This window comes from Bos grunniens, chromosome 18 (assembly GCF_055505025.1).
Source record: "Bos grunniens cultivar Pamir isolate PY7600 chromosome 18, Bosgru_T2T1.0, whole genome shotgun sequence".
NCBI classification, from domain to species: Eukaryota; Metazoa; Chordata; class Mammalia; order Artiodactyla; family Bovidae; genus Bos; species Bos grunniens.
In genome coordinates, this window is record NC_141182.1 from 47753284 (window position 1) to 47766821 (window position 13538).

The following is a 13538-nucleotide window of genomic DNA, read 5'->3' on the forward strand; positions in this document are numbered from 1 at the left end:
TGCGCAGGCGCGAAGGGGGTTGGGTGGGTGTTGGGGGGCCGTGCCCCGGCTCCTCATGAAGCGCTCGGAAAGACTGCTGGGGCACGATGCCCGCGGGGTCTGGAAGAAGAGCGGGGTTCCCTCGTAGGCCAACTCCTCACCTGTAAAGGTGACCTTGTGAGTGACTCGTGCCCTCGAGCAGAATCCACCGCTGCTCCCCTGTTGGAATTGTAGTCCCCAAATCAGGGAAACTGTATATTCCAGCTTTTCTTACTCGGTTCTCGGCTCCGCAAAGAACTCAGACCCGGAGCTCCGCCCCTGGCGCGAGAGCCCAGCGCCCAAGCTCCTGGAAGCTTCTGTCTCTGTCCCTCGTGGAGGTGGAGGTGTTCCAACCGGGGATTCTTAATGCAGCTGAGGAGGCTCTTGAGGCCACGCACGTTGAGGGCTGGGGAGGAGGGGTACGAAGAGATTGGAGCCAGGATTCCCCGTTGGTCTAGAGTGTCCAGATCTTAAATTTTTAAGGGTGACCCTGATTGCTATATCCAGTGCCCCAAGCGTGGTCTCTGTGACATTTGCCAAAGGACTGACACTGGTGTGGTGCCCTCTGTGCCTGCCTTGTGATCGTGGATGGAGTTGTGTTTTCATGCATTGTTTCATGTGATGTGTGCCACTCCGTGGATGCTGGAGTGAAATGGACTCAGGGAGAAAGGAATCCAAGCAGGACCCCCTGCGGCCCTCCTTGATACAAAAGCTGTCTGGTTTTAGCCTCCAGCATCTTCTCAGAGTTCCAAAGGGCAGATTCAAACAGGTGCTAATCAAAAAAGTGGGGAAATGTAGAAATAGAAGAGAAGGGATCAAGCAACAGTGATCAGTACAAACAGAGCAGCAGTGAAAGTTTTTCCTCGAGGAATATACATAGCAATATATCTGAGTTCTGCTGGAACTAAGGCCCACAACCCGGTGGAGGATGGCAACTTGAGGCTGAGCACAAAAGTCCGGGAGCCCTACCCTGTAATCTCACCACTAACCAATCAGAAGAAGGTCACACAGTCCACAGCCTTCACCTCAAATTTTGCCTTTAAAAACTTGTGGAAAACCATTAGGGAGTTTGGGGCTTTGGAGGACGAGCAGCCTGTTCTACTTGCTTGAAAAGTGAAAGTCACTCAGTCATATCCAACTCTGCAACCCCATGGAGACACTACAGACTATGGAATTCTCTAGGCCAGAATACTGGAGTGGGTAGTCTTTCCCTTCTCCAAGGGATCTTCCTGACCCAGGGATTGAACCAGAGTCTCCTGCATTGCAGGCAGATTCTTTACCAGCTGAGCTACCAGGGAGACCGCTACTTGCTTGACCCTGCAGTAAGCCATTCTCTGTTCCAATCTCTTGATTTGTTTGGCTTCACTATGGGTTGGGCACGAACTTGCATTTGACAACAGGTCGCATGCTATTATGCTGCACTGTGAAACCAGGTTTAGGAGTGTCTGGTAGTGTTGAAGAGGAGGGAATTTTCCTCTTAAGCTTCCAAGTTCTTCTGTCTGGTCTTGTTACTTGAAAACTGGGTTTGCTTCTTTTGGTGTTGAACCAAAAGACACAACTAGGCCAAAGATTGGGAGAAGGAGCATTTAAGGAGAACACTGGGATCTTTCCCAAAGCGGTGTCTCCCCAAATAGAGAAATTGGGGAAGTTTTAAGTTAAGGGTACATGCATATTCATGAAGGGGCTTGAGCAGAGAAAAATTCAACATTGAACTGGGATAATTCTAGAATCCTAGCTTTAGTTGACTAAAGTCTGAAAAAGTCAACATCATCTTTCTGTCCTCCACCTCAGGTGGTGGGGCCTTAGTTTCTGTAGAACTCAGAGATACGTTACTCTGTATATCCCTTGAAGAGGAAATAGGGCTTTGTTTTATCAACTGCACTATTGTTTGCCTGCCTTTTCTCTGGTCCTACGTTCCTTTGTTCCCTTAAGATCATTTGTTACTGAGTCTGTTTAACGGCAAGGAGATCACAAAATGGCTTAGGCCGGGACTTTCCTGGTGGTCCAGTGGTTGAGAATCCACCTTCCAATGCAGGGGACATAAATTCCATCCCTGGTCAGGGAACTTATGTCCCATATACCACAGAGCATCTAAACCCATGTGCAGCAACTACTGAGCCCGCACACTCTGGAGCCCCCATACCACAACTAGAGAGAAGCATGCCCCAACAAAAACCCCAGGTGTCACGACTAAGCCCTGACACAGTAAAAAAAAAGGCTGGGCCAAAATGGCTCCTCTGAATTCTTTCCTGGAGAATCCCAAGGACAGAGGGGGCTGGTGGGCTACAGTCTATATAGGGTCAAAAAGAGTTGGACACAACTGAAGCAATTTAGTACAAATACGCATATACGTCAGGAAAAGCATTCCTGGTTCTCTTTCTCCAGTGACCCACTACCCTATCTGCTTACAATCTAAGAATTAAGTTGACATGAGACAGGTTAGCAGAATAAAATCAGACAAAACTTTAATAACGTGTATACTTGGGAGAGATCCAGGAAAACTGAGTTACTTGCCAAAATAGCTAAAGACAAAAGAGGATGTTGGTAGTTGTGGTTTAGGAATTCAAAGAGGAGGAAGGCAATACAGCCAGAGATGGAAAAGCAAACGTTTGGTAAGCAAATGTTTGCTGAGCTACTCAGAGACGATGGAACAGGTAGTGGACTCATCTCCAGGCCCTGCCAAGAGTTTTCCCACCTCACTTAACTCATGTTCTTTGCAGATCTCTGGATTGCTCTATTCTGAAAACAGCCCTTTATCTAAACTCGTGTGTGCATACTCAGTGGCATCCGACTCTTTGAGACTCCATAAACTGTAGCCTGCCAGGCTCCTCTGTTCATGGAATTTTTCAGGCAAGAATACTGGAGTGGGTTGCCATTTCCTACTCCAGGGCGTGTTCCTGACCCAGGAAGCAAACCGGCATCTTCTGCACCTCCTGCAGGGAGATGTAAAAAGAAAAACTTCCTGAGTCTTCTTTTTCTTAAATATAATCAATCTAAATTAACCCTCATGCCAAAGAGACATCTTTTGGGTGGCAAAATTTGCTCCCATACAGCTACTTCCTTGTGAAGTGCCCGAGATTGTGTGTATCTGTGAAGACTGTGCCTTGAAGGTAAACCATAGTATGTCACTCCAATGTATGCCTTTTTGACATAAAAACAGTTTTGAGTTGAGGGCAATTTAGAACCATCAAATGCAGGAAAAACTCTCTCCACCCTCACCCATTTCTGCCTAAAGGCAGGATATAAATTCTCCTTTACAGGAGACAACTCTAGACTCTTAGCCCATAGACAGCACCAGAAGAATGTGCAAATAAATTTTACTCCATTAGTTTCCTCCCACAGTTTGCCACCCTTGGAAGCTCAAGACTGCTTTTCTTTATCCTGTCATTTCTCAATAAATATATGTTCTTTGTTGAAGATACCACATAATATGGAGTTCTAAGCCACACTTTGAATTGCTCTTGTTAAGGTTTTCCCATATGACAGGTACACACAAGTTAATAAATTGTTTTTGTCCTGTTAATCTTTTTTGTGAAAGAGACCTGTGTGCAAACCTAAGATGGCTAGAGGTAAGATTTTTCTCCTCTTGTAGCCCTATTATATTTGGGGGATGGTTTTGATAAGCCCATACTTCTGGCTCTTGCTTTCTATGAGCAGTGTGTTGTGGGTCTTTGTGTTACTAGATGTTAAGTTTTTGATGATCAGTGTCTAAAATGTGTGCCTTCAGGAATGTGGAGCTATGCTAGTTGGATGAATAATTACAGGCACAAGCAACACGGGAAAGGGAGAGGCAAGGTTATCGTTATTTCTGAGACAGAATTGTAGGAGTATATTGAAAGAAATTTTCACATATTGAGGTATGGGGAAGTCATTCTGGCTGTACATGATTTAACTCAAATTCTATGCTAACTAAAACAGGCTGTCTGTGGCCTATCAAATGTACACTGCACATCTGCTTCAGTTATTAAGGGAAAAGGTTCAAAGACCAGAAGTAAAGAATGTCCATTTTAAAGATAAAGATTAAATGCCTCTCTTCTTGAGATGCCAATGTATCAGCTCCTTCGATAAGACTCCCTTCCTTGGTGCCAAGGCCTTACTCACTCGCTGTGAACATGCTCATCTGTTTTGTTTTGTTGAACCTTGAAGGAATGTATCCCTGACTTGTTTGGTATTCTTTGTGTTGACAAGATACAAGACTGTGCTGAAAACCATGCTTCTCTAGAGCAGTTCCTCCAAGGTATCTGTGAAGCTGTCTTCCAAGATATTGTTTTCAGTGTGGCTCAAACAAAATTCTTTGCAATTTCTATTATAGATTGTTTATTCATTATTTTTGTGGGCAGTGTAATCAGAAAGTTGAAATTAATAGGACTTTGTAAAACAAAAGAGAGAGGAACTTTATTTTCTCCCATAATTGCACTTATAGTATTCCTCTATGGATGAGGGTCTTTTCCCCTGCTCCTAGATGAAATCTTGGATAAACTCAATGTCTTCATTGGATAATAAACATTTCTTTGAATATTTCAGAAAGATCAGTCTCATTTTAGTAGTTAAAAATATCTTTTAGTGTCAACTAAAAAAAATGAAGTGAAGTGAGAGTTGCTCAGTCATGTGCGCCTCTTTGCGATTCCATGGACGATACAGTCCATGGAATTCTCCAGGCCAGAATACTGGAGTGGGTAGTCTTTCCCTTCTCCTGGGGATCTTCCTAACCCAAGTATTGAACCCAGGTCTCCTGCATTGCAGGCAGATTCTTTACCAGCTGAGCCACAAGGGAAGCCCAAGAATACTGGAGTGGGTAGCCTATCCCTTCTCCAGTGGATCTTCCTGACCCAGGAATTGAACCAGGGTCTCCTGCATTTCAGGCATATTCTTTACCAACAGAACTATCAGGGAAGCCCCTCCCCCCAAAAAAATGTACAACCAAAATGTTGAGAATTTTATTATTGAGGAATATAGCCTAGAATGGGGCTTCTCTGGTGGCTCAGTGGTAAAGAATCCACCTGTCAATACAGGAGACACTAGAGACCTGGGTTCAATCCCTGGGTCAGGAAGATCCCCTAGAGAAGGAAATGGCAACCCACTCCAGTATTCTTATCTGGGCAATCCCATGGAAAGAGGAGCCTAGCGGGCTATAGTCCATGGGGTCACAAAGAGTCAGACATGACTGAGCGATTAAACAACACTGATAGCCTAGGATACTGCCTCTCAGAGAGCTCTGAGGAATTGTCCCAAAGAGGTAAGGGAGGAGCCAGGATGTATAAGAGTTTTTGCTGGAAAAAAAAAAAACAAACCAAAAAACCCTATAGTCAAACATCAAAATATCTCTGCAAATCACAAAAACCAGACTTCTCAAGTTAATGATTTTAGTGCTTTTCTATGTATAGAAAGATGCAAGAGTCTGGGTGCATTGAAATTATTCCCTTGATATGCATTTTAACTGCTAGGGCCAGTATTCTATTTTTCTCCATCCTGAATTCTCCTAAGGGCTCACTGTCAGGGATGACTGCAATGGCAGATGGTTTGATGATGGGCAGTATTTGTTATTTACTGAAATGGCAAGCAATATTTCTTGTTCACATTAGCAATAAAAATGTGCAGTGTAAGAATACTTCATTTAAAGAAAAAAAACTTCTTGTTTCTTTTTGACCATCTTCAAATATGGTTAAATCTCAGTTATTGGTTATGTCAATATAATTATGTAAATTTTTAAAAATTCAAAACCAGTGTAGTTTTAGATACATTTTTGTCAATTAAGGACTTAATTAGGGACTTCCCTGCTGGCCCATGGCTAAAGACTCCATGCTCTTAATGCAGGGGTCCTGGGTTTGATCCCTGCTCAAAGAACTACATCCCACACGTTTAAACTAAGACCCGGTGTGGCCAAATAATTTTTTTTTAAAGGACTTAATTAGCTTTTTATGTATCTGTTGCTAGTTTTTAGAGATGTTCCAATGCATGCGTTAAGTGTCCATTGGTTTCTTTTTTTAAGTTGTTCAAATATCCAGTTGGTATCTCTCAGGTTTCCATTCTGTGGCTGTAACTAGACTGTACACTTACTGTGAAACTTACTGTCATTGTCTTCCTGATTTGGATTCCTGTTTCCTAGAATTAAGTTAATTTTTGCTAACTTTTCATTTTTGCTCAAGTTCCTTTTCCAACAGCTTCCTTAAGGTACATGTGTTAGAAGGAATTCCCTAATGCTGCACTGGTTAAGACTGTGCTTCTGAGGATTCAGGTTTCAACCCCTGGTTGCCATGCAGCCAAAAGGAGAAAAAAGAAAAAATATGCATGTTTTAGAGATGAATATTTGAGTCTTTCATGTTTGAAAATGGCTTTATTCTACACACTTTGCCAATTATTCAGAATTTGGAAACATCACTTCAAAGTTTCCTGGTCACTCCTGTTGTCAAGTCTAATGCCAATTATTTTCTGTTCCTTTGTATATTATCTTATGCCTCCTTCCTGCTCATCTCCTAATACTTACTGCTTTTTATATTTCCGATGTATTAAATTTTCATGATTTATGTTGTGGATTTTTTAAACACTTTTATGCTAAGTAGAGGTGAGCACTTTCAGTTTGTAGGATCTAGTTCTGCAGATGTCTCTTATATGTTTGTTATTTGATAGTCTTCTCTAGATTTTTTTGTTCTCTTCCTGGAATTTGTATTTGATAGAAATCTTTTTCATGAGTTGTGTCTAACTTCTCTTCTTCACTGCTTTCTATTCTTACTTATAGATACAACATAATCTCTGATCTCTCAGAGAGCAGATTTGTTTGAAGTTTTCTTGTCCATTTTTGTCTATGTCCAAATCAAACTTTAAAAAAATTTTTTTGAATTGTTCTCTCCCTTTTGCATTGAATACTTTCCTGAAATGTGTAGCGATTCTGGCCTCCAGTTGTGAGGTAAAACTTCTCAACTTGTAGACTTTAGAGCCAACCTTTTCACCAGGAGACTGCCAGAGCTCTGTTCTCTGCTTTTTAGTTTAGAGCAGAGGACAGCTCCAGTCTCCTGCATTACTGGTGTCTGGGGCCAGGATGGGGAAGATCCTGAGAGGCCCAAAGTCCTGGGAATGGTTTTTCACTCCATCTGTCTGTGCCTCAGTCTTATCTTTCTCTGTGCAGGTATACATCCTCTCCAGGTCAATTTATCCAGAGATCAAACCTCCCACTAGTGTATTATATTTGGTTAGAGAAAAAAGTAAAGGGAGAGAGCAATTAATTGTGCACGAATTTTCAACCAGTCTCCTGTTTCCAGTTCTGTATCTCACCAGGGTCATCAAATTTCATACCTGAGTGTCTGGAGGTCTTATGCAAATAGACGTCTCACTCTGTAGGCCCTTGGAAACCAGAGTTCTCCAACAGTTCTAATTTGTTGTCATTTTCATTTTCTTTCATTCTTACATGTTAATACTTTTTGTCTTTCTCAACTAAATATACTCACTTTATTCTCTCTCTCTTTTTTTTTTTTTGTAGAGGAAAAATGGAAAATAGATGCACTGGCTCTGTTTATCGGAAAGCCTCTCTTACTCTTTCTAAATCATAAGATTTTGCTTTCGTACTGGAAGTTTTTCTCTTATGTCAATTTTTTTCTTTTCGCTACTGATTTTCTTATTTCATTAATTTCCACTTTTTTCTCTATTGATTTCTTCTGACCGCTTTCAGTATATTTTGTCAATGAAAACTTAATTAAAAGTCTAAGAAACAAATAGAGAATTGTACTTGAGCCAACCTAAATATTATAACCCAAGAGACAATCTTTCAGAAAACTCTGAGGACCATTTTCCCTGTTAGAGACTAAAGCAGATTTATATATGTTTTCAATGCAAAGGATTAACAGGATCATTGCATGGAGCTGGGACTCAGGGATCTTTCATCATGACCTGCCTTACCACATTTCCACTCTGTCCCTCTCTCCCATTAGATGTAATTTCCACATAACCCGAACCAGGAACCAGGTTTGGTGGCACAGATACAGTATAATTGATGTAAAATGTTATATATTACAGGTGTACAATACAGTGATTCATGAATTTTTAAGATTATAATTCACTTATTATAAAATATTGGCTATATTCCCTGTGCTGTATTAATACAATATAGAGTTGCAGCTTGTTTTAAGATTTTTTTTTTAATGTGGACTTTTTCTTTTAAGTTGACTGTGTTGGGTCTTAGTTTCCGCTTGCAGGATCGCTAGTTGTGGTGTGCAGGCTCAACAGCTGCAGCAGCAGGCTTCTTCTCTAGGGGCTCACAGGCAGGAACTTTAAAGGCAGGAATCATGAGGGGAGGAAGAGCATCTATCTGCATGTTGCCACCAGGGCCCATCCCACTGCAAACAAGCAGATATCTAGAAATCCAGGCTGTCAGAAACCAAAGGAAAGAAAGGCTGGTTCACCCTCCCTGCTGTTCCCCAGGTGGTTGCCCCAGAACCATACCCCTGCCCTTCCCCAGTGGAAGCCAAGTGTGCAGGCTTCAGTGGCAGAACCAAACCTCAAAAGGAGAGAACCAGACAAAAAATGAATATCAGAGTGGAATGGTTTAAATCATCCTCTTGGCCTCTAGTGAACCTGAGCCTCATTATATGCTCATTGGACTCCATTTGCCTAACGGGAAACACCTGACCATATGGAAGGAATTTAAAAAAAAAAAAAAAAAACAAGATGGGACCACAGTTCCAGGAAGAACCCTGCTTTTTCCAAGAAAATACAAACCTCTTTCTCCCCTCATGATCCCTACTTTTTAAAGTTCTGCCTTGTGAGCCACTAGAGGAGAAGCCTGTGTGCTGCAACTACTGAGCCTCAACGTGGAAACTAAGACCCAACACAGTCAACTTAAAAAAAAAATCTTAAAAGAATAAACAAGCTACAAGGATACATTGTATTAATACAACATAGGGAATATAGCCAATATTTTATAAGTGGATTATAACCTTAAAAATTCATGAATCACTGTATTGTACACTTGAAAATCCCATGGATGGAGGAGCATGGTAGGCTGCACTCCACGGGGTCCCTAAGAGTCGGACACGACTGAACAACTTCACTTTCACTTTCCACTTTCATGCATTAGACAAGGAAATGGCAACCCACTCCAGTGCTCTTGTCTGGAGAATCCCAAGGACTGAGAAGCTTGGTAGGCTGCAGTCCATGGGGTCACACAGAATCAGACACGACTGAAGCGACTTTAGCAGCAGCAGCAGCAACATATAATATTTTACATCAGTTATACTGTAATAAATTTTTTAAAAACTGAAGTTTATTCAATGAATTATACTAATATACATTAGAGTATCTACAAGTGCTTTCCTTCCCACTTCTGGCACTGGAAGGAAAAAAATGGATACCTTTGGGGATCTGTCAGAGCCGTAAGTGCTATCAAGAGGTTGTTCAAAGGTATGAAGTAATAAAATCTCTCTTCTTTCTTCAATAACTTCAGTTTGTTTACCAGATGGATTTCTTCTTGTCTCAGTTCAGTTCAGTTCAGTCTCTCAGTCGTGTCCGACTCTTTGCAACCCCATGAACCGCAGCACACCAGGCCTCCCTGTCCATCACCAATTCCCAGAGTCCACCCAAACCCATGTCCATTGAGTCGGTGATGCCATCCAACCATCTGATCCTCTGTCATCCCCTTCTCCTCCTGCTCTCAATCTTTCCCAGCATCAGGGTCTTTTCCAATGAGTCAGCTCTTCGTATCAGGTGGCCAAAGTATTGGAGCTGTAGCTTCAAAATCAGTCCTACCAATGAACACCCAGGACTGATCTCCTTTAGGATGGACTGGTTGGATCTTCTTGCAGTCCAAGGGACTCTCAAGAGTCTTCTCCAACACCACAGTTCAAAAGCATCAATTCTTCCATGCTCACCTTTCTTCATAATCCAGCTCTCACATCCATACATGACCAATGGAAAAACCATAGCCTTGACTAGATGGACCTTTGTTGGCAAAGTCTCTGCTTTTGAATATGCTGTCTAGGTTGATCGTAACTTTCCTTCAAAGGAGCAAGCATCTTTTAATTTCATGGCTGCAATCACCATCTGCAGTGATTTTAGAGCCTAGAAAAATAAATTCGGCCACTGTTTCCAATGTTTCCCCATCTATTTGCCATGAAGTGATGGGACCAGATGCCATGATCTTAGTTTTCTGAATGTTGAGCTTTAAGCCAACTTTTTCACTCTCCTCTTTCACTTTCATCAAGAGGCTTTTTAGTTCTTCTTCACTTTCTGCCATAAGTGTGGTGCCATCTGCATATCTGAGGTTATTGATTTGAGAAATCGAGATTTCTCCTGGCAATCTCGATTCCAGCCTGTGCTTCATCCAGCCCAGCGTTTCTCATGGTGTACTCTGCATATAAGTTAAATAAGCAGGGTGACAATATACAGACTTGATGCATACTCCTTTTCCTATTTGGAACCAGTCTGTTGTTCCATGTCCAGTTCTAACTGTTGCTTCCTGACCTGCATATAGGTTTCTCAAGAGGCAGATCAGGTGGTCTGGTATTCCCATCTCTTTCAGAATTTTCCAGTTTATTGTGATTCACACAGTCAAAGGCTTTGGCATAGTCAATAAAGCAGAAATAGAAGTTTTTCTGGAACTCTCTTGCTTTGTTAATGATCCAACGGATGTTGGCAATTTGATCTCTGGTTCCTCTGCCTTTTCTAAAACCAGCTTGAACATCTGGAAGTTCACGGTTCGTGAACTGCTGAAGCCTGGCTTGGAGAATTTTGAGCATTACTTTACTAGCATGTGAGATGAGTGCAATTGTGCGGTAGTTTGAGCATTCTTTGGCATTTTCTTTCTTTGGGATTGGAATGAAAACTGACCTTTTCCAGTCCTGTGGCCACTGCACAGTTTTCCAAATTTGCTGACATATAGAGTGCAGCACTTTCACAGCATCATCTTTTAGGACTTGAAATAGCTCAACTGGAATTCCATCACCTCCACTAGCTTTGTTCGTAGTGATGCTTCCTAAGCCCCACTTGACTTCACATTCCAGGATGTCTGGCTCTAGGTGAGTGTGAGTGATCACACCATCGTGATTATCTGGATCGTGAAGATCTTTTTTCTACAGTTCTTCTTTGTATTCTTGCCATCTCTTCTTAACATCTTCTGCTTCTGTTAGGTCCATGTATGGACCTTTCTGTCCTTTACTGAGCCCATCTTTATATGAAATGGTCCCTTGATATCTCTAATATTCTCAAAGAGATCTCTAGTCTTTCCCATTCTATTGTTTTCCTCTATTTCTTTGCACTGATCACTGAGGAAGGCTTTCTTATCTCTCCTTGCTATTCTTTGGAACTCTGCATTCAAATGGGAATATCCTTCCTTTTCTCCTTTGCTTTTTGCTTCTCTTCTTTTCACAGCTATTTGTAAGGTCTCCTCAGGCAGCCATTTTGCTCTTTTGCATTTCTTTTTCTTGGGGATGGTCCATAGTTCATAGTTCATAGTTCATCAGGCACTCTGTCTATCAGATCTAGTCCCTTAAATCTATTTCTCACTTCCACTGTATAGTCATAAGGGATTTGATTTAGGTCATACCTGAATGGTCTAGTGGTTTCCCCTACTTTCTTCAATTTAAGTCTGAATTTGGCATAAGGAGTTCATGATCTGAGCCACATGGCAAACCACTTCAATATTCTTGCCTTGAGAACCCCATGAACATTATGAAAAGGCTAAAAGATAGGACACTGAAAGATGAACTCCCCAGGTTGGTAGGTGCCCAATATGTTACTGGAGATCAGTGGAGCAATAACTCCACAAAGAATGAAGAGACGGAGCCAAAGCAAAAACAACACCCAGTTGTGGACGTGACTGGTGATGGAAGCAAGGTCCGATGCTGTAAAGAGCAATATTGCATAGGAACCTGCAATGTCAGGTCCATGAATCAAGGCAAATTGGAAGTGGTCAAACAGGAGATGGCAAGAGTGAAGGTAGACATTTTAGGAATCAGCAAACTAAAATGGACTGAAATGGGTGAATTTAACTCAGATGACCATTATATCTACTACTGTGAGCAAGAATCCCTTAGAAGAAATGGAGTAGCCATAATAGTCAACAAAAGAGTCTGACATGCAGTACTTGGATGCAATCTCAAAAACAACAGAATGATCTCTGTTCATTTCTAAGGCAAACCATTCAATATCACTGTAATCCAAGTCTATGCCCTGACCAATAATGCTGAAGAAGAGAAGTTGAACAGTTCTATAAAGACCTACAAGACCTTCTAGAACTAACACCCAAAAAAAGATGTCCTTTTCATTATAGGGGACTGGCATGCAAAAGTAGGAAGTAAAGAAACACCTGGAGTAACAGGCAAATTTGGCCTTGGAGTACAGAATGAAGCAGGGCAAAGGCTAATACAGTTTTGCGATGAGAACGCACTGGTCATAGCAAACAATCTCTTCCAACAACACAAGAGAAGACTCTACACATGGACATCACCAGATGGTCAACACCGAAATCAGACTGATTATATTCTTTGCAGTCAAAAATGGAGAAGCTGTATACAGTCAGCAAAAACAAGACTGGGAGCTCTTTGTGGCTCAGATCATGAACTTCTTATTGCCAAATTCAGACTTAAATTGAAGAAGGTAGGGAAAACCACTAGACCATTCAGGTATGAACTACATACCTGATTATGTATGTATGTATGTATGTATTATACCTGATTATCTGGGTGTAATCACGATGGTGTGATCACTCACACTCACCTAGAGCCAGACATCCTGGAATGTGAAGTCAAGTGGGGCTTAGGAAGCATCACTACAAACAAAGCTAGTGGAGGTGATGGAATTCCAGTTGAGCTATTTCAAGTCCTAAAAGATGATGCTGTGAAAGTGTTGCACTCTATATGTCAGCAAATTTGGAAAACCGTGCAGTGGCCACAGGACTGGAAAAGGTCAGTTTTCATTCCAATCCCAAAGAAAGAAAATGCCAAAGAATGCTCAAACTACCGCACAATTGCATTCATCTCACATGCTAGTAAAGTAATGCTCAAAATTCTCCAAGCCAGGCTTCAACAATACGTGAACTGTGAACTTCCAGATGTTCAAGCTGGTTTTAGAAAAGGCAGAGGAACCAGAGATCAAATTGCCAACATCCATTGGATCATTGACAAAGCAAGAGAGTTCCAGAAAAACTTCTATTTCTGCTTTATTGACTATGTCAAAGCCTTTGACTGTGTGGATCACAATAAACTGTGGAAAATTCTGAAAGAGATGGGAATACCAGACCACCTGATCTGCCTCTTGAGAAACCTATATGCAGGTCAGGAAGCAACAGTTAGAACTGGACATGGAGCAACAGACTGGTTCCAAATAGGAAAAGGAGTATGCATCAAGCCTGTATATTGTCACCCTGCTTATTTAACTTATATGCAGAGTACATCATGAGTAACGCTGGGCTGGAAGAAGCACAAGCTGGAATCAAGATTGCTGGGAGAAATATCAATAACCTCAGATATGCAGATGGCGCCACGCTTATGGCAGAAAGTGAAGAAGAACTAAAAAGCCTCTTGATGAAAGTGAAA